The 27,608-nt window shown below is 40.9% G+C and overlaps 1 pseudogene; it reads right to left on the bottom strand.

Moving 5' to 3' along the window:
* Positions 1–374: 374 nt before the first annotated feature.
* Positions 375–27,608, bottom strand: LOC149241494 (putative pentatricopeptide repeat-containing protein At3g13770, mitochondrial; annotated as a pseudogene).

The following is a 27,608-nucleotide window of genomic DNA, read 5'->3' as shown; positions in this document are numbered from 1 at the left end:
TCTCTTTAGAAAGTGATGTTCCTAGCATTTCTCCCAAGGGAAATTTTGACAATTTGCCAAACTAGTGCAACTATAAACATAGCCAAAAATGTTAAAAAGGAGTACTATAAAAGAAAGTGTCTTATGTGTCATGCAACAAGATCAGAACCGTCTTGTCAATAATCAAGCTTAACATACTAAACTTTTAACGCATCCATTCATACTATCAAAGCAATACATAATCTTGTATGAAACTTAGCAGAGGTGAGCCTGCTCCACATGAAGAAGCTACGAGACAATTGACATATTCACAAGAGGAAACTTCTAGATCAATAGAGGATAGTATAGAGAAGCATTCATGCCACTCCCAAATAGTGCTCAAACTTCATCTTGTATTACCAATAATCTTGACAAGAGCACGTTCCATTCCTAGAATGGTGAAAACGTATAACGTCCCTTACTACAATTTCACGTCCAACAATCTTAGAAATAAACTTGATAGCATTGTGATAGTCACCACATACACGAAGGTTCTTTATTATTCGAATAGGGGTCTGTTGTGCTCTACAACAACCCCCCATTTCATAATATTTTCATTCACAAAAATTAACATATGGAATGGGTCCCTTTTTAAATTTTAATTGGCATTAATATTTTTGTTCAAAAAAGGTATGATAATCAAATGAGTTTATGTATTTAAGCCTTTTTTGAATAATAATGTTCCAAAAATAAAACAATCTTTGGTCATTGCGATAAAGCGATCGCAAGATCGCATATCGCAATAACATGAGAAACGCATTTAAATGGCACTTTGGTCTTCGCCGATGCGATATCGCTATCGGCGATCGGCGGTATTCAATGCACACCTAAAAAGGGCACATAACTCACACCCCGATGCGACGAGATATCGGCGATCGGCTATCGGCGCTACCTCTTGGGAAAAATGCTTTAAGTTATAAACCCCGACCCGATGCGATATCGCTATCAGCCGTCGACAGAATCCCATGCACTTTGTTAAGGCGCTCAGATCTCACCCCCGATGCGATGCGATATCACAATCGGAAGTCGGCAAATCACTTTATATGCACTTTGTTTGTTTCCACGCACTAGTCCGATGCGATGTCGCAATCGGCATTCGCCAAGGACCTTTTCCTAATGATAGTGTAGCATCTCACACCCGATGCGATGCGATATTGTTCATCGGTGATCGGCATTTTCAAAAAGTGATTTCTTTGAGCCTTAAAGTTATATTCAAATCCGGTTGATAAAGCGCAAATTTCAAAATGCCGTTAAATGCAGGGATAAGGTAATGCATGCGTATTTAAAACTTTGCCCCTTCGATTAACGAACATTTGCATTTAAACCATTAAAATATCAGTTGCACGCTTTAGGGGGTCATTCAGCCGAATAACGGTGTAATGGTCATTTAATGGGTAGCAGGCCTTAAATCACCATCAATGCATCTGCGATGTCTTCCCAGTGATTAGATTCGCAGCCACTTTTAAAATTAATCTCACCACGCTTCAAGTGATATATCTTTCCCGTTATGGATTGTCATCGTTATTTCCTTGTTACGATTTCTCTTGCATTTGTGTAGAATTCATCTGTCGAGAGAAGCCTGAGCATGATGGGAAAGAAATCCAAGAGGGCTGCGGGTTCCACTGCTACAGCTATTGCAGGTCAAGCTGCCACAAATTCGAAGAAAGGCCTAATTTCAGACACTACGTGCACTGGTCTCTCTAGGACCACATGGCAGGGTACATATAATCTATTAGAGGCTGAGCAACCGGAAAAGACAGTGACAGAGGCTAGTGTGGATGTACTAAGGAAGTCCGATGCAACTCTCAAAGACTTGGCCGATTCCTTTCTGCACAGGATAGCAGCCAGAGAGCAGGTCCTTCCCTACACTGATGTGGTGCGCTGGGCAATTGATGAAATTCCCATCACTGATAGAACTTTTCACACAAGGGACGGAAGGATTTTCGGGTCGTTCAAGCCTGATAACCTGAGACAAATGTATCATTTGCCTGAACCGGAGCTGATCTATAACAGAGCCTTCGTGGAGAAATTTGCAGCTGAAAATGAATCACCGTCTGAACCCATCCGAGATTGGAGACAGAACCCAGCCAAACACAAGCACGAAAGTTCGGGTAAGTACTCCGTCGAGTCTTTGGCTTCTCCCTATTGCTATGCGGTAATTATGATGTGTAGACTATGGGGTTTACACGACTCTGCTAATTTCAACATTGACATGGTACCCTTAATGGAAGCAGCTGTTAATAGTATAATCATGGATTGGGCCACCATTCTCTCTGATAAATTGGTCGTAGCTGTTCGTGACTTTAGAGCCAAAACCATAGTCACCGAAAGGAAAATCCCACCATTTTATTATACTGCTTACATTATGGATACCCTATGCTTTAATTCTGAGTTTCCTATCCTCGGTTGGAGGTGGACCACCCAAGACCCAACACCCATTCATTTGTACCATCATAAATTGTGGAAGTCCTCTTACAAGGACCATTTGTATCAAATTTGCAATGGTTTCATGGTGCCCATTCAATATTCCATTTATGACAAACCCATCCCAAGAATTTCCTATGAAGCTTCTTTTGACTTACCAGTCGTAGCAAGTTGGTTCGGGGAAGAGAATTTCACCTATATCAGAGTTTTTGGGAGTAAGGCTAGGCCGCATGTTCTCCCTTTATATATCCCAGACAAACTGTTAGCCCAAGAAATCTCCTACCAGATTATAGCCGAGAGTGTCACACAAACTCTCAAGGAAGAAAAGAGGAGAGGTTGGCCCTCATTTCCATTGAGAATTGGGGTTTTTACTCTGCTTAATCTCAAGCATGCAGAAAAAGAGGCAATAAAGATGCAAACTTTATCCCTGGCCACTATCCCAAGCAGGCTCTATGATCCAAAGCAAACTGCCTACACTGCCCTAGAACAGGCGAAATTAACAAAAGTTGATCATCAAGAGGATATGTTTGATGACCTGTTCATAGCCACCGATACAATAGGCCATGTCAAAGAGCTTGCCAGAATGAAATACAATGATGAGGCGTTAACTGAGTTTAATAAACTTAGAGAGCAGAGGTTGCAAACTCTGCCTCTAGATTTATTATCCACAACCCCAGCGTCTTCCTCAAGCGAGCCTGGTCGGCAACAGACAAGCCAACCTCCCGTTACAACTAAAGAACAAAAGAAACAACAGGAGGAAAGGCAAGAGAAGCTACGGGCAGAAAAGCAAAGAAAAGAGCAAGCTGACAGGCAGAAGAAGGCATAGAAGGATCAAGAGCAAAGAAAGCAGAAAGAGATAGAGGAACAGAGGAAGAAAGAAAAAGAGGAGAAACTAAAGAAAGAACTGGCAGATAGGAAGAAAAAGGAATTGGCAGATAGGCAGAAAAGGGAGCAAGAAGAGAGACAAAGAAACGAGCAAGAGGAGCAGCAGCTAAAAGCACTAGAAGAACAGCAGAGGTTACAACACGAAAAAGAACGGAGCAAAGCCCACACAGAGCAACATAAACAAACCTCCACCGATCCTGAATTGATTAAACAATGGAACCAATTCGATTCCATTATCAGTGGTAAAGAAGGCTCCAAAAACACAGACACCTCTAAAATAAGCGATGCCCCCGCTACCACTTCTTCTCAGGTTCTAGGAGGAACCAGCGGCCCACCCATTTCACAGGATGTCGAGGTAATCACTAAAGACCCGTCCGATCAAATTGTTCTCCAGGTGGAAGAGATTCCTCCCCTGGATATTTTTTACAGCCCAAAGCATAGAGCCGTTGTTAAGCGCTCTAAGAAGAAACGAAGGCTTGATCAACCTTCTATCTTTCCTGAGCAAACAGTCACGGGCAATGTGGTCTAGAAGGAGGAATTGGACCCCTCCGATGATCTAACAAAGCTGTCGCAATTTGTGGGAGCTTATTCTGCAGCGAATGTCGACAAGGCGTCAGAGGTAAGTCTTCTATTGAAGACTAAGGATCAGGAAATGTATGCATTACAGGCAGAGGTAACCGAGGCGAAAAACAAGGCAGCACAGGTAGAAGAGCAGTTGCTGGCACAAAAGCAAAAAACAATTTGTTAACCCAGCAACTGCAAATTGAAAAACAGAGGATAGACCAGAGCGAAATTCAGAAGCAAAAAGAATTGTCGGAGGCATTGTCAAAGTTGAAAACGTCAAACGAGCTGATGATGAAATCAAAAGATGAGCAAATAGCTCAACTATCAGCACAGCTCGAAGGTATCAAGGGCACCCAGAATGTTAATGATTTCAGAGCAGAGGCAGCTCAAATAAATGGCGCGTTACTATCTCAGATCATACTTCTATGCCGACAACTTACTAAGGCTGAGCCATTATGCGAAACATCCACAGCAGTATGTGAGCAAATAGAGAAAGCCAGAAATGAGTTAGATCAGGCTGAAGAAACCATATCCGATTATCTTGAGTGGCAAGATACTGAGGAAGGGAAAGCGGCAAACTTGCCCCGAATCTATGAAACGTACAAGGACATACTCTTCATGGAATGGAACACTCAGGTAATGAAAGCAGAAAGGGCGGCTTCAAGGTGTAAAATTATTGCCAGCAATATGATCGATCTAGTCAATGACACACTCTATTTGGAAAACATGATCTCCCAGTGTACACCTGGAAGCATAACAACAGCAAACATGATTGAACAAACAAGTTATCATGACTTGGAGTATCAGAGGAAGTTAATTACCGGAGTAAATACTTTATCCTCTGAAGCATATTGGCTCTTTCTAGTAAAGCCACACACTCAAAGATCTGCTCTCAAGTGTTTAACAGATGCCCTCGGATGCCTGATCCCCGACATTCAGGATGCCACATATGATGCCCAGCTAACTTCGCGGCTCAACACTCCACCAGAAGTAGAGCCAATGCTGGCGATATGTCAGCTAAGGTGTAAAGGCAAAGAGGCCACCGAATGAAGCATTGCCGCCGACTGCCAGATTGCCAAGAAAGATGGAAAAATATTTATTGATGCCAATTTAATAGCTTTTCAATTTTTTTTAGATATTTAGATTAGCATAGTATTTATAGACCCTTTCATTGTTTTGGAAAGGGTCGTAAAATTTTGTAATAGACTTAAAGGCTAAAGTTTGCACTACTGTGCTTCAGTCTATATTCTTTTGTGAAACTCGACCAATGGTTCTTAATTTTGATTAGAAGGCTGTTTTATACAATTGCGCACGACTGTCTCTTGTTTGGAATGCTTTCTGATTTGAAGGAAGGACTGCGACATAGTGATTAATATACTGGATTGATCAAGCAGCTTACATGGTACTATTATCTGCATCTGTATTCTTTCCTCTTATATGAATTGTTGTGTTATTATCTTTGCTATTGTTGAATACATGTATGCGCTATAATAGCAAATTTTCATTTCGTTTCACTATTGAATGTTTTGTGATTTGTCATCTCTTTTACTCATGCATGTAGCAACGATATGAATGACTAAGTGTAGTAATTCGCTATTATCGCTCTGCATAACTAATTATGCAGAGCAATTTTAAATGTTTTAAACATCTATGCTTTAACGTTAGAGTCATCTATATGCCCGTCTTAAAGCATAGATTATCAAACGCTACGCTTTACAACTTGATAAGTCCCGGGATTAGATTATAGTTAGCATATTTCGCTTATAGTTTAGTTGTTCGCTTGTTACCATCCTATATCATAAGTCACTCATCCATCCCGTTTACTTATAATTCTTGGGAAACTGGTCCCATTATCCCCAGTCGGAGCCACTATTCCAAACGGAGAAGGAGCTGCACTAAGGTCCGGACCGGGTGGTTTCCCCAATGTTGTTGCAACGATTTTCGGGGCATCAACATTTTTGGCGCTAGAAGGAGGGCCTTGACTGTGAATGGCAAGCAGACCCAAATCGGCAAGTCATTCTAAGAGTAATTCTCCCTCCAAATCTCCTCGTTCTTCTCAATTGCATGCTGGTTCGCCAGCCCATACCCAAGAAGAAGAGGAATCAACTACCACTGCTCAATCCCATCATATCCCAGAACAGCTAAGTCTTGAATCTCCTGAAGTCCAGTCTCTAATCCATAAACTTCAGAGCTTCTCGATCTCACCACAGAAATCTGAGATATCAGAAAGCAGTGTGACTTCGCAATTCAACCTCACTCATCCTCTCACCAGACTTCAGAGCGAAAAACTTGGTATTGAACCCACTGAGTTTCCTTTACCCAAAAGGAAAAAGCCAAAGAAAAATACTGAAGGATCTGATAGTGGAGATTTTTCTTCCACATCCTCCATTTCATCTCCCCATCTGCAAAGTCAACCACCCACTCCTCCATTACATATTGTTGTTCATCAGGGATTAGGATCCTCTGCATCCCAACCTGCTTCCTCCTCGACTTCATTACCTCCCCAAACATCTGGAATCCCGACAGTAGTGTCAACCACTGTCGCTAGCATAATGGCAGACCCATGGACTAGGCCGGGTGCAGTCAACATGCCTGGACCATTGCATGATCTACCAGATGCTCCCGAAAAATGGCTGCCTAAATTTAATCCAGATAACGGAACCCAAGCTGAAGAACACATTAACAATTTTATGTTAGCAGTTAACTTAAAAGGAGTGACAGAGCAAGATGTTGTTGTAAGACTCTTCCCCTATACCTTACAAGGATCAGCAGGATCCTGGTATTTTTCCTTACCTTCTGGTTCAATTACCAGTTGGAACACATGCCCAGAGCAGTTTCTTACCAAGTATGGAGATGATAGGTCCTTAGCTACTCTAATAAACGATCTCTCCAATCTGAGGATAGAGCATAGGGAACCAATAAAGGAGTTTAATGCCAGATTTAATAAACTCCTAAATAAAATCCCTACCGATTCTAAACCAAGTGAACAAATCCGAAGCGAATGGTATATTACCGCCCTACCTGCCAACATAGCTATTTTTGTAGACAGGGCTGGGAAACCTACCTTAGCTGAAAACATGAAAGAAGCACTTGCTGTTGAAAAGCGCATTAATGCTCTTGAAAAGAAAGCTGCTCTAGAAGACCGAAAAGCTAAAAAAGTCTCGTTTAAAGAAGATTCCAAGAAGAAAACCCCAAAGGACCCGTATGACATGGAAGGTTTGCAAAAGGTCCTTAAAACATTGTCTAACGAAATGGTTGATATCAAGAAGCAGGTGGCCGAAACCTCAAACAAAATACCATTTAGAACTTACAAGAAAACTGAATCAAAGCCGCCCAACGTTATATCCAATGCAGACTCAGACCAAGAAGAAGAGGAAGAGGAAACACCTTTACAAACCGATGATGAAGAAGAAGTAGCTGAATGCCATGGAATGTGGGATTTTATACTCCCAAACTCTGATACTGAAAATGAAGAAGAAGCCTTTCCGGTTACTACAAGAAGTAAAAGTACTTCTGAACCTGCTCAGGCTAGCTTCAAAGAAGAGGAGTGCAGGTGCTGCTACAGCAAAGGAAAAAGTCCCACCTAAGAAGTCGCCTGTAGTAGCTCCCCAAAATCAGCCTTCAACTTCTAATTCTCCTTCAACATCCAAGACATTAGTGATATCTGATTCAATGGAGTATAACATTGTTGATGACATGAAGAAAACTAAGGCAAATATAACTATGTTTGAGCTTAGCAAATTAAAGCATCAACAAAAATTACTTCTTAAAGAATTGAATGTTGTTCCCTCTACTCCCCTTCCCAGCACAAGAGCTGCCAACGATCAAGGCCAGCTTCCTGCAGGTATGGTTGAAGCTACCGATTCAGTTCTAATTGGAGATAAATCAAATTCTCACACTCCACCCTTCATGCTGACGTATGAGATTTATAATAGAAACCTGCACAACTGTTTAATAGATTCAGGGGCTTCATCTAATATAATGCCAGCTTCAGTTTGTTCTAAGCTGAACATTGAACCCCAGAAGTCAGCCACTCATATTGTACAATTGGATAGGACTAAAGTGCAGGTTGTTGGAGAAATTAATTCTGTAACCATCAGGTTGTCTGTCGACCCTAGGGTTGTACAAAGAATTGACATTTTAATTGCCGACATACCTGAATTTTATGGTTTAATATTGAGCAGAGATTGGTCCAAAAAACTGCATGGGTATATTTCCACAGATTGGTCACATATGTGGCTTCCCTACAAGGGAAAGCCAAATCAAATAAGGATCGATCGTGAGAAGCATATGACCCACACAGTTACTGAATTTGAGCAAGAAAACCAACCTGTGGCATTCAACAACAACGTTTTGGGGAACTATTCGTCAGAATCATTCTTTGGCAACTTTGTTGCCCAACCATCACCTTTTTCAGTCAATCATTTTACATCTCAAATCGAAAATTTTTCGCAAACTGATAGGTCCAGATGTTTTAATGATGCTGAGAAAAATGTAGATATTTTTGTTAATATTCCTTTATTTTGGTCTTTATATTTTGATGGCTCTAAGTCCACTGAAGGCTCAGGAGCAGGTTGCATTTTGGTTAGTCCGCAAGGAGGAAAGACAATGTTGTCTTGTAGGTTAGAATTTGAGTGCACTAATAATACAGCCGAATATGAAGCTTTAATCCAGGGATTATATAAAGCAATCGGCCTTGAGGTGAGATATCTAAAAGTATTCGGCGATTCGGAAATCATTGTCAAACAGGTTAGAAATGCAATTCATTGCCTTTCGACTCACCTTAAACATTACCAATCGCTCGTCCAAGAGCTTACCTCACACTTTTTGGCATTCAACATTTCTTCTATACCTCGATCTCAAAATTCAGCTGCAGATTTACTAGCCAATGTAGCTTCTAAGCTTCTACCTTCGGAAGACTACAGCCTTGATAGATTTTCTGTAGAATTAATTTTCAGGCCTTCAATTCCTGACAATGTCACTAATTGGAGAGTATTTAATCATGATGATGATATTTTGCAATTTTTAACTTCTGAGAATTCTTATGATAAGCAAGTTATTGAGGAAGATGATCATGATTCCCAGATGAAAGAAATGCCCCAAGAAAATTCAATCCCTAAGCCAGTGGTAAAACTAGAAGATCTTTATGATATCAAAGACAGGTTTAAACCTGTAATTAATACAAAGCTTCAAAGTTCTACCCTTAGGTTTGAATTGATAAATCTAGGTACCAACAAGGCTCCTCAAAACATCAACTTAGGAATAGGACTTTCCCAGGAAGAAAAGGAAGCATTTATTAAATTGTTGAGGAAAAAAAAACAGGTCTTTGCATGGAAATATGATGACTTAAAGACATATGATACATCTATTATCGAGCATACCATTCCTATGCTTCCTGATCAGAAACCAATTCAGCAAAAATTAAGAAAAATACATCCAAATTTAGAGAGCCAGATTAAGTCGGAGCTTAACAAGCTCTTGAAAGCCAAGATTATTTTTCCGGTCCGACATTCAAACTGGGTCTCTAATATGGTGCCAGTCAGAAAGAAAAATGGCGACATTCAAATCTGTATTGATTTCAGGAATTTGAATAAAGCGAGGTTAAAAGACAACTTCCCATTGCCTACTGTGGAGCAAATTCTCCAATCGGTGGCAGGTTCCGAATTGATGTCTTTTCTAGACGGTTTTTCAGGGTACAATCAAGTTCTAGTACATCCTGATGACCAGCTTAAAACTACTTTCAGAACAAAATGGGGAACTTATGCATATCAGAAAATGCCTTTTGGACTCATAAATGATGGAGCGACATTTTAGAGAGCCATGGACATAGCCTTCAAAGGGTTAATTAATCGATCAGTAGTCGTCTATCTAGATGATATTACCGTATATTCTAAGAAGAGAAATGATCATTTGCACGACTTAAATCAAATCTTTCAGCGATGCAAAAGATATGGTATTTCTCTGAACCCAAAGAAGTCTTTCTTTGCTCTTGATCAAGGAAAACTCCTAGGCTTTATAGTATCCAAAGATGGTATTTATATTGATCCTGATCGGATTAAGGAAATTTCTGAAATCCCTTTCCCACATAATAAAAAATCAATGCAGTCATTTTTGGGTCAGATTAATTTTGTCAAACGATTTGTTCCAGATTTCTCGCAGATTGTATTACCACTTCAGGCAATGATCAAGAAGAATTCAGTCTTCAGGTGGGGACTAGAAGAAAAGCAAGCTTTTGATGCTATCAAACAATCAATAATCAATGCCCCAGCCTTGAATACTCCAAATTTTTCTAATCATTTTACATTATATACTATTGCATCCAACTCTTCATATGCTGCAGTACTCACACAACTGAATGATAACAACTTAGAAGCACCCATATCATTTTTTAGTTCAAATCTTCAAGGTGCCGAATTGAATTATTCTGATGTGGAGAAACAAGCCTTTGCTGTATTCAAAGCAGTCAAACATTATAGACCCTTCCTTTTGAAAACCCACACAAAAGTTATAGTTCCTTTCCCAGCGGTAAGGCAACTATTAATTCAGAAAGAATTGGGTGAAAGAAGAGCCAATTGGGTTACAGCGCTTCAAGAGTATGACTTAGAAATAAAGCCAGCAAAGATTGTTAGGGGCCAAGGTTTTTGCAGGATATTGGCAGGAGAATCAAACATTCCCGAATCAAGCGATAAGGATCAGACTGAATCCATCAATCAGATAAGTGTCACTGATTCTGAATCTCAATATGCAGATTTAATATTTTATTTGAAGAACGGTTATGCTCCTCCAAATTTATCTTACAAAAATAAAAGGGCCATTAGGTTAAAAGCTAAGAATTTCACTCTCATTGATGATGTGTTGTTTAAACAAAATTACGATTCTATCCTGTTAAGATGTCTTGAGAAACCTGAAGCTCAAAAGGTTTTGCAGGAGCTACATGATGGACCAGCTGGAGGACATTTTGGAGCTGACACAACAGCTCACAAGATTATTCATGCTGGATACTATTGACCCACTCTATTCAGAGATTGCCATGAGTATGTAAGAAAATGCCTTAATTGCCAAACATCTGGTGGAAGACAACGGAAATCAGCTTTCCCTCTGCAACCTGTCAACATTGAACAGCCATTCGAACAATGGGGATTAGATATCATCGGGGAAATTACTCCACCATCTTCCAAACAACATAGGTATATCCTCACTGCTACTGATTATTTTACTAAATGGGTAGAGGCTATTCCTTTGAAGGCAGCAAATTCAGAGGCAATTATCGAATTCATTGACCAATTCATCATTACCAGGTTTGGTGTTCCAAACGCTCTTGTTTTTTATAATGCTTCCTATTTCTCAGGAAACACTATATATGATTTTGCTATTAAAAGGGGGTTTAAACTGAAATATTCTGCCAATTATTATCCTCAGGGAAACGGTTTAGCCGAATCTACTAATAAGAATCTCATCAAAATCATTAAGCGAACTGTTGAACAGAATCATAGAAACTGGCATAAATCTTTAGTCTTTGCATTATGGGCTGATAGAATAACACAAAAGGCTTCTATAGGAACCTCTCCTTTCAATCTGGTGTATGGAAAAGAAGCCGTGTTGCCTACAAATCTTGTTCTTCCATCTTTAGCCCTAGTACAATACATTGAAGAGACTCCTTCTTCTTCTATCCAACTTAGACATGACCAAATTCTAAGATTAGAAGAAGAAAGGGAAAAATCCAGAATCACTCATGCCAAACATCAACAAATCATCAAAGAATCCTTTGACTCAGCATCATCCGGTTCCAAACAGCTTCAAGTTGGTGACTTAGTTCTCAAATGGGACAAGGCCCATGAAGATAAAGGTAAGCATACCAAATTTTAGAAAATGTGGCTTGGACCATTTCAGATCTGTGAAAAGATAGGCCATTCAACTTTTATATTGCAAGACTTATCAGGGATGAGATATTCTCTCCCTATCAATGGCCTGATCCTGAAGAAATTCTTTAATTGAGAAGGTAACCCCTTCTCCTTTTGTAGATTTGCGTAGTTTGTAGGATTCGTAGGAAATAAAACTGTAGAGTATCTCCATTGACCTTTTGTTGTGTTTGAAGAAGTTGTCTCACCAAAATAATATGAATATTTGTTTTTAGATAATAGAACCCTCAATCAAAAGGAATAATTTTTAGGAAACTAGATATCCTTGTGTTCTGAAACTATAATCTAAATTTTGAAGACTCTTCTCAAGAGGTAAAAGCTCTGTGAATCATTTTCTGTTTTCAAAACTGGTCTCCAAAGGTTATCCATTTTAAGATAGAAACTAACCCATTTTCAGTATCTTCAACTCTTTACCTGTCATCCATTTTCTCTTAAGGAGAAGATTGTTCACCCCATTCACTAAAGGTTATGGTTACTCAGAGTGTAATTCTAAAATATAAAAGATTAAAGATAAGAGGTCTTATTATAAGCCTGCTTACCATGTTCATAGGGAAATAGGTCGACTGACATTACCAATACTGCCTACCAAAATAGGGTAATGGCTTGAAATTTCAAGACAAGGGGTCTCATCACGAGCCAGCTTGATCAGTTAAATTATTACCAGTGAATGGCATTGTCAATAGCTGGCCACCAAACCAGGACAGTGGATTTTTATCTTATTAATTACAAAGAAAAACAGATGAAAAATAAAATATGGAAACATATTTTGGATTCATTCTGTTAATCACACTCTTATGTGAATGGAAAAGTGGACAATACTATGGTTAAAAGGTATCCCTGTCGAGACTATAAACGTCTGCTGGCAACAGAGGCTCTACCTATGACAGAGGGGTTAATTATAAAAGCTGATTTGGGAGAGTTCTCTGTTTTATCATTATAAACCAATTAGGGCCTATTTTAAAAAACTTAGAATGTGTTTATTTTCTTGAAACTAAATGAGAAGAAGTTAACAGAATAAGTTCACTTTGGTCAGAACGCATGAATATCTAGTTATACTAGAAGTTTCCCCTTCTGATTGAGTTTCTATTTTTTGAAAAGCTTAAGTGTTTGTATTAATTTCAGAGATAACTGGTTCTTCCAACGAATCGCCAATTGTTGTGCTCTACAACAACCCCCCATTTCATAATATTTTCATTCACAAAAATTAACATATGGAATGGGTCCCTTTTTAAATTTTAATTGGCATTAATATTTTTGTTCAAAAAAGGTATGATAATCAAATGAGTTTATGTATTTAAGCCTTTTTTGAATAATAATGTTCCAAAAATAAAACAATCTTTGGTCATTGCGATAAAGCGATCGCAAGATCGCATATCGCAATAACATGAGAAACGCATTTAAATGGCACTTTGGTCTTTGCCGATGCGATATCGCTATCGGCGATCGGCGGTATTCAATGCACACCTAATAAGGGCACATAACTCACACCCCGATGCGACGCGATATCGGCGATCGGCTATCGGCGCTGCCTCTTGGGAAAAATGCTTTAAGTTATAAACCCCGACCCGATGCGATATCGCTATCGGCCGTCGGCAGAATCCCATGCACTTTGTTAAGGCGCTCAGGTCTTACCCCCGATGCGATGCGATATCGCAATCGGAAGTCGGCAAATCACTTTATATGCACTTTGTTTTGTTTCCATGCACTAGTCCGATGCGATGTCGCAATCGGCATTCGCCAAGGACCTTTTCCTAACGATAGTGTAGCATCTCACCCCCGATGCGATGCGATATTGTTCATCGGTGATCGGCATTTTCAAAAAGTGATTGCTTCGAGCCTTAAAGTTATATTCAAATCCGGTTGATAAAGCGCAAATTTCAAAATGCCGTTAAATGCAGGGATAAGGTAATGCATGCGTATTTAAAACTTTGCCCCTTCGATTAACGAACACTTGCGTTTAAACCATTAAAATATCTGTTGCACGCTTTAGGGGGTCATTCAGCCGAATAACAGTGTAATGGTCATTTAATGGGTAGCAGGCCTTAAATCACCATCAATGCATCTGCGATGTCTTCCCAGTGATTAGATCCACAGCCACTTTTAAAATTAATCTCGCCACACTTCAAGTGATATATCTTTCCCGTTATGGATTGTCATCGTTATTTCGTTGTTACAATTTCTCTTGCATTTGTGTAGAATTCATCTGTCGAGAGAAGCCTGAGCATGATGGGGAAGAAATCCAAGAGGGCTGCGGGTTCCACTGCTACAGCTGTTGCAGGTCAAGCTGCCACAAATTCGAAGAAAGGCCTAATTTCAGACACTACGTGCACTGGTCTCGCTAGGACCACATGGCAGGGTACATATAATCTATTAGAGGCTGAGCAACCGGAAAAGACAGTGACAGAGGCTAGTGTGGATGTACTAAGGAAGTCCGATGCAACTCTCAAAGACTTGGCCGACTCCTTTCTGCACAGGATAGCAGCCAGAGAGCAGGTCCTCCCTTACACTGATGTGGTGCACTGGGCAATTGAGGAAATTCCCATCACTGATAGAACTTTTCACACAAGGGATGGAAGGATTTTCGGGTCGTTCAAGCCTGATAACCTGAGACAAATGTATCATTTGCCTGAACCAGAGCTAATCTATAACAGAGCCTTCGTGGAGAAATTTGCAGCCGAAAATGAATCACCATCTGAACCCATCCGAGATTGGAGACAGAACCCGGCCAAACACAAGCACGAAAGTTCGGGTAAGTACTCCGTCGAGTCTTTGGCTTCTCCCTATTGCTATGCGGGAATTATGATGTGTAGACTATGGGGTTTACACGACTCTGCTAATTTCAACATTGACATGGTACCCTTAATGGAAGCAGCTGTTAATAGTATAATCATGGATTGGGCCACCATTCTTTCTGATAAATTGGTCGTAGCTGTTCGTGACTTTAGAGCCAAAACCATAGTCACCGAAAGGAAAATCCCACCATTTTATTATACTGCTTACATTATGGATACCCTGTGCTTTAATTCTGAGTTTCCTATCCTCGGTTGGAGGTGGACCACCCAAGACCCAACACCCATTCATTTGTACCATCAGAAATTGTGGAAGTCCTCTTACAAGGACCATTTGTATCAAATTTGCAATGGTTTCATGGTGCCCATTTACTATTCCATTTATGACAAACCCATCCCAAGAATTTCCTATGAAGCTTCTTTTGACTTACCAGCCGTAGCAAGTTGGTTCGGGGAAGAGCATTTCACCTATATCAGAGTTTTTGGGAGTAAGGCTAGGCCGCATGTTCTCCCTTTATATATCCCAGACAAACTGTTAGCCCGAGAAATCTCCTACCAGATTATAGCCGAGAGTGTCACACAAACTCTCAAGGAAGAAAAGAAGAGAGGTTGGCCCTCATTTCCATTGAGAATTGGGGTTTTTACTCTGCATAATCTCAAGCATGCAGAAAAAGAGGCAATAAAGATGCAAACTTTATCCCTAGCCACTATCCCAAGCAGGCTCTACGATCCAAAGCAAACTGCCTACACTGCCCTAGAATAGGCGAAATTAACAAAAGTTGATCATCAAGAGGATATGTTTGATGACCTGTTCATAGCCGCCGATACAATAGGCCATGTCAAAGAGCTTGCCAGAATGAAATATAATGATTAGGCGTTAACTGAGTTTAATAAACTTAGAGAGCAGAGGTTGCAAACCCTGCCTCTAGATTTATTATCCACAACCCTAGCGTCTTCTTCAAGCGAGCCTGGTCGGCAACAGACAAGCCAACCTCCCGTTACAACTAAAGAACAAAAGAAACAACAGGAGGAAAGGCAAGAGAAGCTACGGGCAGAAAAGCAAAGAAAAGAGCAAGCTGACAGGCAGAAGAAGGCACAGAAGGATCAAGAGCAAAGAAAGCAGAAAGAGATAGAGGAACAGAGGAAGAAAGAAAAAGAGGAGAAACAAAAGAAAGAACTGGCAGATAGGAAGAAAAAGGAATTGGCAGATAGGCAGAAAAGGAAGCAAGAAGAGAGACAAAGAAAAGAGCAAGAGGAGCAGCAGCTAAAAGCACTAGAAGAACAGTAGAGGTTACAACAAGAAAAAGAATGGAGCAAAGCCCACACAGAGCAACATAAACAAACCTCCACCGATCCTGAATTGATTAAACAATGGAACCAATTCGATTCCATTATCAGTGGTAAAGAAGGCTCCAAAAACACAGACACCTCTAAAATAAGCGATGCCCCCGCTACCACTTCTTCTCAGGTTCTAGGAGGAACCAGCGGCCCACCCATTTCACAGGATGTCGAGGTAATCACTAAAGACCCGTCCGATCAAATTGTTCTCCAGGTGGAAGAGATTCCTCCCCTGGATATTTTCTACAGCCCAAAGCATAGAGCCGTTGTTAAGTGCTCTAAGAAGAGACGAAGGCTTGATCAACCTTCTATCTTTCCTAAGCAAACAGTCAGGGGCAATGTGGTCTGGAAGGAGGAATTGGACCCCTCCGATGATCTAACAAAGCTGTCGCAATTTGCGGGAGCTTATTCTGCAGCGACTATTGACAAGGCGTCAGAGGTAAGTCTTCTATTGAAGACTAAGGATCAGGAAATTTATGCATTACAGGCAGAGGTAACCGAGGCAAAAAACAAGGCAGCATAGGTAGAAGAGCAGTTGCTGGCACAACAGCAAGAAAACAATTTGTTAACCCAGCAACTGCAAATTGAAAAACAGAGGATAGACCAGAGCGAAATTCAGAAGCAAAAAGAATTGTCGGAGGCATTGTCAAAGTTGAAAACGTCAAACGAGTTGATGATGAAATCAAAAGATGAGCGAATAGCTCAACTATCAGCACAGCTCGAAGGTATCAAGGGCACCCAGAATGTTAATGACTTCAGATCAGAGACAGCTCAAATAAATGGCGCGTTACTATCTCAGATCAGACTTCTATGCCGACAACTTACTAAGGCTGAGCCATTATGCGAAACATCCACAGCAGTATGTGAGCAGATAGAGAAAGCTAGAAATGAGTTAGATCAGGCTGAAGAAACCATATCTGATTATCTTGAGTGGCAAGATACTGAAGAAGGGAAAGCGGCAAACTTGCCCCGAATCTATGAAACGTACAAGGACATACTCTTCATGGAATGGAACACTCAGGTAATGAAAGCAGAAAGGGCAGCTTCAAGGTGTAAAATGATTGCCAGCAATATGATCGATCTAGTCAATGACACACTCTATTCGGCAAACATGATCTCCCAGTGTACACCTGGAAGCATAACAACAGCAAACATGATTGAACAAACAAGTTATCATGACTTGGAGGATCAGAGGAAGTTAATTACCGGAGTAAATACTTTAACCTCTGAAGCATATTGGCTCTTTCTAGTAAAGCCACACACTCAAAGATCTGCTCTCAAGTGTTTAACAGATGCCCTCGGATGCCTGATCCCCGACATTCAGGATGCCACATATGATGCCCAGCTAACTTCGTGGCTCAACACTCCACCAGAAGTAGAGCCAATGCTGGCGATATGTCAGCTAAGGTGTAAAGGCAAAGAGGCCACCGAATGAAGCATTGCCGCCGACTGCAAGATTGCCAAGAAATATGGAAAAATATTTATTGATGCCAATTTAATAGCTTTTCAGTTTTTTTTAGATATTTAGATTAGCATAGTATTTATAGACCCTTTCATTGTTTTGGAAAGGGTCGTAAAATTTTGTAATAGACTTAAAGGCTGAAGTTTGCACTACTGTGCTTCAGTCTATATTCTTTTGTGAAACTCGACCAATGGTTCTTAATTTTGATTAGAAGGCTGTTTTATACAATTGCGCACGACTGTCTCTTGTTTGGAATGCTTTCTGATTTGAAGGAAGGACTGCGACATAGTGATTAATATACTGGATTGATCAAGCAGCTTACATGGTACTATTATCTGCATCTGTATTCTTTCCTCTTATATGAATTGTTGTGTTATTATCTTTGCTATTGTTGAATACATGTATGCGCTATAACAGAAAATTTTCATTTCATTTCACTATTGAATGTTTTGTGATTTGTCATCTCTTTTACTCATGCATGTAGCAACGATATGAATGACTAAGTGTAGTAATTCGCTATTATCGCTCTGCATAACTAATTATGCGGAGCAATTTTAAATGTTTTAAACATCTATTCTTTAACGTTAGAGTCATCTATATGCCTGTCTTAAAGCACAGATTATCAAACGCTACGCTTTACAACTTGATAAGTCCCGGGATTAGATTATAGTTAGCATATTTCGCTTATAGTTTAGTTGTTCGCTTGTTACCATCCTATATCATAAGTCACTCATCCATCCCGTTTACTTATAATTCTTGGGAAACTGGTCCCATTATCCCCAGTCGGAGCCACTATTCCAAACGGAAAAGGAGCTGCACTAAGGTCCGGACCGGTTGGTTTCCCCAATGTTGTTGCAACGATTTTCGGGGCATCAACAGGGTCCCAGGAGGTGTGCTCATAAGCCCAAATGCAATGGCTAGCTTCTCATTGTGATGGTAGAGAACATGTTCCTTATGTTCATCCTCCATATCATGGAGGACAAAGTTTGTGTTCAGTACATACCCTGCCTCCTCCATTGGCCTGGCCAATGTATTCAACATTGAATGAACTTCCTCTATTTGTGGGTGTGATCTATCTTCTGACATGAATGCATGTACTATATTCTTGACCTCAATCCAGTTGAACCCTGGCTTCTTTTTAGCGTCGCTATCTTTCATCATTTTTCTAACCTTGGCTGCATCATCCCACCTGTCAGCTGCAGAATAGATATTTGAAAGCAGCACATATGTAGAAGTATTTTGTGGCTCCAAATCGAAAAGCAATTGTGTGACACACTTTCCTATATCTATATTGCCGTGAACTCTGCAAGCACTGAGCAGTGCCACCCAAATACTGACATCAGGTTCAAATGGCATCTTATTGATGAAATCTTCTGCCTCGTATAGATGACCAACATGACCAAGAAGGTCAATCATGCAGGCATGATGATCCATTCTTGGTGTGATGTTATGTTCATGCCTCATGGAATGAAAGTAATAATGTCCTCGATCTACTAGACCTGTATGGCTACAAGCAGAGAGAACACCAAGGAAGGTTATGGTATCTGGCCTAATGCCTGTCAGTAGCATTTGCTAAAAAATTCTCAAGGTTTCCACCCCATCCCCATGCTGAGCATGACCAAAAATCATTGCATTCCATGAGACAACATCACGCTCAATCATCTTCTCGAAAACTTTCCATGCATCTTTTATGCCTCCACATTTGGCATACATAGTAACCAAGGCATTGACCACAAACATGGGTGACTCAAACCCCATACAGAAAATGTGGGCATGGATGTGTCTTCCATGCTCCAGAACTGCTAGGTTGGCACACACACTAACAATGCTAGCAAAAGTTGCCTCATTTGGCTTCAAACCAATGTGCTGCAGTTGACAAAAGAGTTTTAGAGCCTCTTAACTATACCCATGTTGCACATACCCTGCAATCATTGCATTGCAAGAGATCACATCTTGTTCAGGCATTTTGTCTAACACTTGACAGGCATATTGTAGGCTGCCAGATTTAGCATACATGTCTACAAGAGAACTTCCAACGAACATATTTGAGTCAAAACCAGTCTGGATAATGTGGCCGTGAAGTTGTTTACCTTCTTCAAAAGCAGGTAAGCTGGAACTTACACTGAGAATGCTTGCCTAAGTGAATTGATTCAGTTTCACACCTATCTGTTTCATTTGGAAACTAAGCTTTAAGGCCTCCTGATAATGGCCATTATGTGCATATCCTGCAATAATTGCATTCCATGAGATTAAGTCTCGTTCCTGCATTTTATCAAACACACATAGTGCATCTTCTATGATTTGAGTTTTGGCATACATTGTAACAATAGCATTGCACACGGAAACTTGGGACCAGAATCCACTTCTGATAATGTACGCATGGACTTGTCTGCCAAACCTCTAATCAATGAGAATAACACATGCATTGACGACACTGACAAATGTCAACTCATTTGGCTTCATACCGGTCTTGTGAATTTGATTAAAAAACCTTGTGGCCTCGTCTGCTTGCCCATTTTGGGCATACCCTGCAACCATGGCAGTCCAAGAAATAATATTTCGAGCTGACATTAAATCAAACATTTGGCGTGCACCATCTACTCTCCCACATTTGTCATACATATCAATAGGAGCAGTCCCAACAAATACATTTGAATCAAATCCAAGCTTAACAACCTATCCATGAATTTTTGTTAAGATTAGGTATGTTCTATGCTAGAGCAATTTATTTAAATTTTCACAGTTAGCAATCACATCAGCATTATGATAAACTGCAGATAGAACATAAATATAAAACGCAGAAGACAAGCCAAGAGAAGAGGACACAAGATGTGGCACCAGCCAGGGACAAACCCCACAATGTGTGGGGAAACCCTTTGATCAAATCTTCTTTTATCTTCAAGGTTCAACAAAGAAAGAGAGAGAGAGAGATAGTACATTTACAACAGATGTCAACACTTTGACTTGTTTAGATCTAAGCATAGATCATCTCCTATAACGATGAGATCAGTTGAATACATTCTGCTTCAATTGATACCTATCAGCGTGTTGCATCCTCTAGTTGCACCGATGCATACTACACCATGCTACAGTAGACATGATAATCATCATGCTGCCCATACTAATATGCATCATCATCATATAGTTGTCCTTATAGAAATGTCTCTAGAGGGTAGACCGAGACAAGGAGTGTCCCTTCAAGATTCTTGTCTTCACAAGTATAGCGTATCTCCATGACTGTGCATAAGGTGTCAACATGACAGTGTATAGATGTATCCATGACCTGCATATAAATGTTGCCATGGCCTGCATATAAAAGATTCGAAGTCCTGTATATAATTTCCATGGCCTATATATAAATTCCATGGCTGCGTATATGTTTCTCAATGTCCTGTGCATAAGTCTACTCCTTTACAGTGTTAAGGGCATCACGTGGCTACAGTTTAGGGTTACGTAATGATGTCATCTTCACACTGAGATTGGCAGTTACAGGTCTCTCATGACTGCGGCTTCCTTCTATGACTCTGTTGATCTGTCTCCCATGACAGCATGAAGATGCCACTGTCTTCTTTTGCCTGCGGATATTTATGTCCTGCATAAGTGTCTCCATTGCATGCGAAGACTGCATCTGTTCCTTCCTTACTGCGGCTTGATGGCATATATATTCCAGCGGTTATATATTCCTGCATATATATTTCTGCGGTTATATATTCCCGCATATATATTCCTGCGTATATCATTAACTACAGATAGCGTGGTGACTGCATACAACTATCCAGCATAAACATTGACTCTGCATGGGTCATGAACAAGACTACGAGTATATATGAACGAGTTCTTATATGAGTGCGTATACATGTGTGATTTCCAGTGGCTAAGATGACATGACAGCGTATGACTTTATTGTCATTTTCTCTATTCAGATGCTATGCGTATGACTGTATTGCTGTTTGCTTCATATACATATTTATTGCCAGCGTATACATGAACTCATACACAGTGTGTTGAACAACGTATATATAATGCCCAACGTATATGCAATCATGACTACGTTTTCCTTAACAGCATGTGAGTCTCCAGCGTGTAAGTCTTCCTGATCTTATGTATGTGCATGACAACGTAATAGAGTATTTGTTATGCGTATGAGGCCTCCTTCACTGCGGCTAGATATCTACGGCTGGGGCAACGTACAGTAGCAAGGGCATTACTTGAGTGACCAGCGTATCATTCATGATGTCTCTCTTCTTCACCAAAAACCCAGACGTGGAGAGGAGGAGACTACTCAAGAATGTGTTTCTAATGACTCCAAAGCCTCTCTTATTTATACTAAAGCAAGGATGATGAATAGACACGTCGGTTGGGCTTCTAGAGCCTACATAAGTGTTGGTCGGCTTGAATATAATTACATAAACAAAATAAATTCATATCTCCATAAATACTTATCGGAATCAGATGATCTTTGGATCAATCCTACACCTCTCGATGAGAAGGATCCAATAAAAATATCAGCTGCCAGAAGTAAGCTAACCCACATGGAGTTTGGCCCTAGTTGCCAATTTAACACTCCCTCTCAACTAGGGAGAACTCCATCCGCTGATCCATATGTACGACTGTACTATCTCTGCCATTAGTGCCTTGCACTACTCTGCCTAGCTTTGCTGGCTCTACTCAGCTCTGCTGGCTTTTCTCTGCTCTGCTGGCTCGGCTCTGCTCTGCTCAGCGCTGCTAGCTCTGCTAGCTCTACTCTGCTCAGCGTTGTTAGCTCTACTGGCTCTGCTCTGCTCAGCTCTGCTCTGCTAGCTTTTCTCTGCTGGCTCTGCTCTGCTCTGCTCATCTCCGCTGAACTATGAAGAAGAAGAATTGATAGAGAATGAGTCATATCATTCTCCACTGACCTGAAGTCAGTCTCAGAGTGCATACCACTAGTCCCAGACCAGTCTCAACTGACCTGAAGTCAGCTTCATAGTAAGTACCACTCCTACCACTGGTCCCAGACCAGTATCGCAGTCTCAGAGAGTGTACCACTAGTCCCAAACTAGTCTCAACCGACCCGAAGTCAACGTCATAGTATGTACCACTCTCACTGGTCCCAGACTAGTACTGCACTGACACGAAGTCAGTCTCGGAGTATGTACCACTGGTCCCAGACTAGGCTCATCTGACCCAAAGTCAGCGTCATAGCATGTACAACTCCTACCACTGGTCCCAGACCAGTATCATTGATCCCAGATCAATGGAGGACATCCTAGCGTAGGGAGTATGGTAGATACAACGATGCATCCATCGGTACTACTATGGTCCCTAACTTCATTTCCCTGCTCATTGATCAGATGAGAGGTACTTCCCATGAGTCCCAGACTGCATGGGTAGGATGCCTCGACAGGAGAACTTAATCAATCCTGTCCTCACAGGAGAACACATCAATCCTGCTACAATCGCCATGGAGAACACATCAATCTAGGCCGCCATGGAGAACACATCAATCCAGGCCTCATAGGAGAACACATCAATCCTGCTACAATGGCCATGGAGAACACATCAATCCATGCCTCACAGGAGAACACATCAATCCTGCTACAATCACCATGGAGAACACATCAATCCAGGCCTCACAGGAGAACTAATCATCGTGCTACACAAGAGAGCGAATCATCTTGTCCCACAAGAGAGCGAATCATCTTGTCCCACAAGAAAGCGAATCATCTTGTTTCAGTGCGCACCACCAGGGGAGGGTGAGTCACCCTGTGGTCGTATGTTGCTCCAATATAACTGCAAGCCCCCCAAAGCTCCTAGAGCTCAATGTATGCAGCATGCAGGACCCTTTTACAAAGGTCTCTCAACGAGTCCAAGTCGTTCGGGAAAATCACAAATTTGATCTTTCCTCAGGGCTCTGTCCTGTACATCATCTCAGTGTGATGGAGCCTCCTTGATCATCGAATTACCATATCCTAGATAAGGCAGTAATTGATGTCTATCTATTGGAGCAATTGTCAAATACGGGATTCCTCAATAATCGAATCCCATCTGTGGTTGTCACAGAGATTCACAGTGGTATTCATCATGTGTACAAACAGCTCACTGAAGAGCTTCAGCAACCAGACTGCCTCATAGAAGGCCATACTATCAGCAATGTATTCTGCCTTGGTGGTGCTCAGAGTCACCGACTTCTACTTCCTGCTCCTCCAGGATATCAAGGCAGATTCCAAACATCACTGAGAAGTGCTCTAGTGATCCTCCATACTTCCTGCCCACTCATCATTCGAATAATCATGTGGTTTCATATTTCCGGCAGTGTATCTCAATTCATCAGAGATTGTGCCCTGAAGATATCTTAGAAGATTCTTGGCACCAATCTAGTGAGGCTCAACCAAATATGAGCTCACCATGCTAACTGTAAAACATATGTCTGGACGGAGGTTCACCAAGAGCATCAATGCAAATGAGTTTCAGAGGCATTCCCAAATCAAGTCCATCATATAACCTCTGAAAGTTAAGATCTTCGAGGTAGTCACAGACTAGCAGTTTATCTTTCCACATTCGGAATCCAACTCCCCCTGTCTTCTACAAATGAGAGGGTCTGCACCTATCAGACATAGGTGTCGGTATGAGAAGTCTATCATCCACAACCTTTGGATGGTTGGAATAGATTTCATTCCTATTGAATCTCAGCTTCATCAAACAGTTGTTGATTCTCTCATACTATGCTCGGGGTGTCTTGCTTCAAGCCATAGAGGGCTTTCTTCCACCTGTATACATGAGATTCCTTGATCATGATTCTCAAACTCCTCGGGTTGTTCCAAACCTGTGAACCTGTTGCATGAGGGGAGTGGTACCCTTATAATATTTTCCTTTGGTACATTTCAGACATGTACCTTCATGCTTCCTTTTGAATTCAGGCATCCTAGTCACCATTTGACTCACGGACCTCTAGAGCTGAGTCAATGGACATGGTCCCCAGTGGACTTCCTGCAACTTGATACAACCCTGAACTCAAAAACATCTTTAAAAGATCTATTTTCAAACACGTACCTTTCCATCGATAAGTGCCACCCTGCAACCTTTGACTTCCATTTCTGAGATGGACATCAAGTTCGATCAGGTACATAAAAGAGATTTTGGGGTTCCTTGCTTTCATGGAAGAGTCGACCATTTCCTTGATGACTTGTGTTACCAGTCATTCTTTTGATCATTGAAGATGTCCCAGGAATGATTGTTATCTTCATCAAGAGATGTGTCTCTGCCATTCGGACACTCCTTCGCATAACGGTCTAACTTATTACAACAAGGCATCCGCCTTTCCTTCCACCCGTAGATCCGAACTTCCCAATGAAGTGATCTTAAGATGGACCATAAAAATCTTCCGCTGCACCATTCTGATAACATTCTTTGCTTTGAATTCACCCTCAGTGAATTATGAGGAACCCATTGATCCTTTTGTCTTGTCCCAACTGTCGTCGGTGATTGCTATTTCACTCTTGCTTGGGCATTGTCTTCACCTCAGCTCCAATACCATGTTAAGATTAGGTATGTTCTATGCTAGAGCAATTTATTTAAATTTTCATAGTTAGCAATCACATCAGCATTATGATAAACTGCAGATAGAAGATAAATATAAAACGTAGATGACAAGCCAAGAGAAGAGGACACAAGATGTGGCACCAGCCAGGGACAAACCCCACAATGTGTGGGGAAACCCTTTGATCAAATCTTCTTTTATCTTCAAGGTTCAGCAGAGAAAGAGAGAGAGAGAGAGAGAGATAGTGCATTTACAACAGATGTCAACACTTTGACTTGTTTAGATCTAAGCATAGATCATCTCCTATAACGATGAGATCAGTTGAATACATTTTGCTTCAATTGATACCTATTGGCGTGCTGCATCTTCTAGTTGCACCGATGCATACTACACCATGCTACAGTAGACATGATAATCATCATGCTGCCCATACTAATATGCATCATCATCATATAGTTGTCCTTATAGAAATGTCTCTAGAGGGTAGACCAAGACAAGGAGTGTCCCTTCAAGATTCTTGTCTTCACAAGTATAGCGTATCTCCATGGCTGTGCATAAGGTGTCAACATGACAGTGTATAGATGTATCCATGGACTGCATATAAATGTTGCCATGGCCTGCATATAAAAGATTCAAATTCCTGTATATAATTTCCATGACCTATATATAAATTCCATGGCTGTGTATATGTTTCTCAATGTCCTGTGCATAAGTCTACTCCTTTATAGTGTTAAGGGCATCACGTGGCTACAGTTTAGGGTTACGTAATGATGTCATCTTCACACTGAGATTGGCAGTTACAGGTCTCTCATGACTGTGGCTTCCTTCTGTGACTCTGTTGATCTATCTCCCATGACAGCATGAAGATGCCACTGTCTTCTTTTGCCTGCGAATATTTATGTCCTGCATAAGTGTCTCCATTACATGCGAAGACTGCATCTGTTCCTTCCTTACTGCAGCTTGATGGCATATATATTCCGGCGGTTATATATTCCTGCATATATATTTCTGCAGTTATATATTCCCGCATATATATTCCTGCGTATATCATTGACTGCAGACAGCGTGGTGACTGCATACAACTATCCAGCATGAACATTGAGACTGCGTGGGTCATGAACAGGACTGCGAGTATATATGAACGAGTTCTTATATGAGTGTGTATACATGTGTGATTTCCAGTGGCTAAGATGACATGACAGCGTATGACTTTATTGTCATTTTCTCTATTCAGATGCTATGCATATGACTGTATTGCTGTTTGCTTCATATACATATTTATTACCAGCGTATACATGAACTCATACACAGTGTGTTGAACAACGTATATATAATGCCCAACGTATATGCAATCATGACTACGTTTTCCTTAACAGCATGTGAGTCTCCAGCATGTAAGTCTTCCTGATCTTACGTATGTGCATGACAACGTAATAGAGTATTTGTTGTGCGTATGAGGCCTCCTTCACTGCGGCTAGATATCTACGGCTGGGCCAATGTACAGCAGCGAGGGCATTACTTGAGTGACCAGCGTATCATTCATGATGTCTCTCTTCTTCACCAAAAACCCAGACGTGGAGAGGAGGAGACTACTCAAGAATGTGTTTCTAATGACTCCAAACCCTCTCTTATTTATACTAAAGCAAGGATGATGAATAGACACGTTGGTTGGGCTTCTAGAGCCTACATAAGTGCTGGTCGGCTTGACTATAATTACATAAACAAAATAAATTCATATCTCCATAAATACTTATCGGAATCGGATGATCTTAGGATCAATCCTACACCTCTCGACGAGAGGGATCCAATAAAAATATCAGCTACCAGAAGTAAGCTAACCCACATGGAGTTTGGCCCTAGTTGCCAATTTAACAATTTTCCTCCCATATCCTAAATCCACCATGCTTGCACATGCACTTACAGCGCTGGCTAAGGTGAACTCATCAGGTTTCGTGCCCATCCATTGCATCTGGCCATATTAATCCATGGCTTCAACCTGATCACCACATCGGGCATATGCTGCAATCATTGCATTCAAGGAAACTATGCTACGTTCATGCATTTTGTCAAACAGACACCGTGCATTTTCCACATACCCACATTTTGTATAACCTGTAAGAACTGTAGTCCATGAATAGACATCTCATTCAGGCATTGTGTCAAACACTTGGCATGCATCCTTAATTCTCCCACACTTCACATACATGTCAATCATACAATTCCACAAATAGATGCTTGGCTCAAAGCCGGTTTTAACCATATGGCCATGAACCGTCTTGCCCTCTGCTAGGGCTCTGCTATTTCCGCACTCCAGCAAGCGACGAACATAAATATTAGGATCCACCTGAACAAACCTGCAATATGTAGAATTCAGAACACCTATATCATGGCTACTTCCCTGTTCTTCTTTGGGATAATCTTTGAGAGCATAACCAAACTCTCTCCGCTTATTCACCCAGTACCTACACTCTAGATGAAACACCAATGTATTCAAAATGCTTCTCTGAGTATGATGATGGTGTCCGAGTTGTTTTAAACAGGTGAAATTCATAGCACTCAGTGCCATTCATCTTATCAGAATTTCACCTGTTTAAAACAGCTCGGACACCATCATCATACTCAGAGAAGCATTTTGAATACATTGGTGTTTCATCTAGAGTGTAAATACTCGGTACAAGTAAAGTTAGAGTCAT

Source organism: Pinus tabuliformis, chromosome 8 (genome assembly GCF_031772625.1).
Source record: "Pinus tabuliformis cultivar Carrire ecotype Pingquan chromosome 8, CPIR1, whole genome shotgun sequence".
NCBI classification, from domain to species: Eukaryota; Viridiplantae; Streptophyta; class Pinopsida; order Pinales; family Pinaceae; genus Pinus; species Pinus tabuliformis.
The sequence above is the reverse complement of the archived record's forward strand: the minus strand, read 5'-3'. Positions and strand labels throughout refer to the sequence as shown.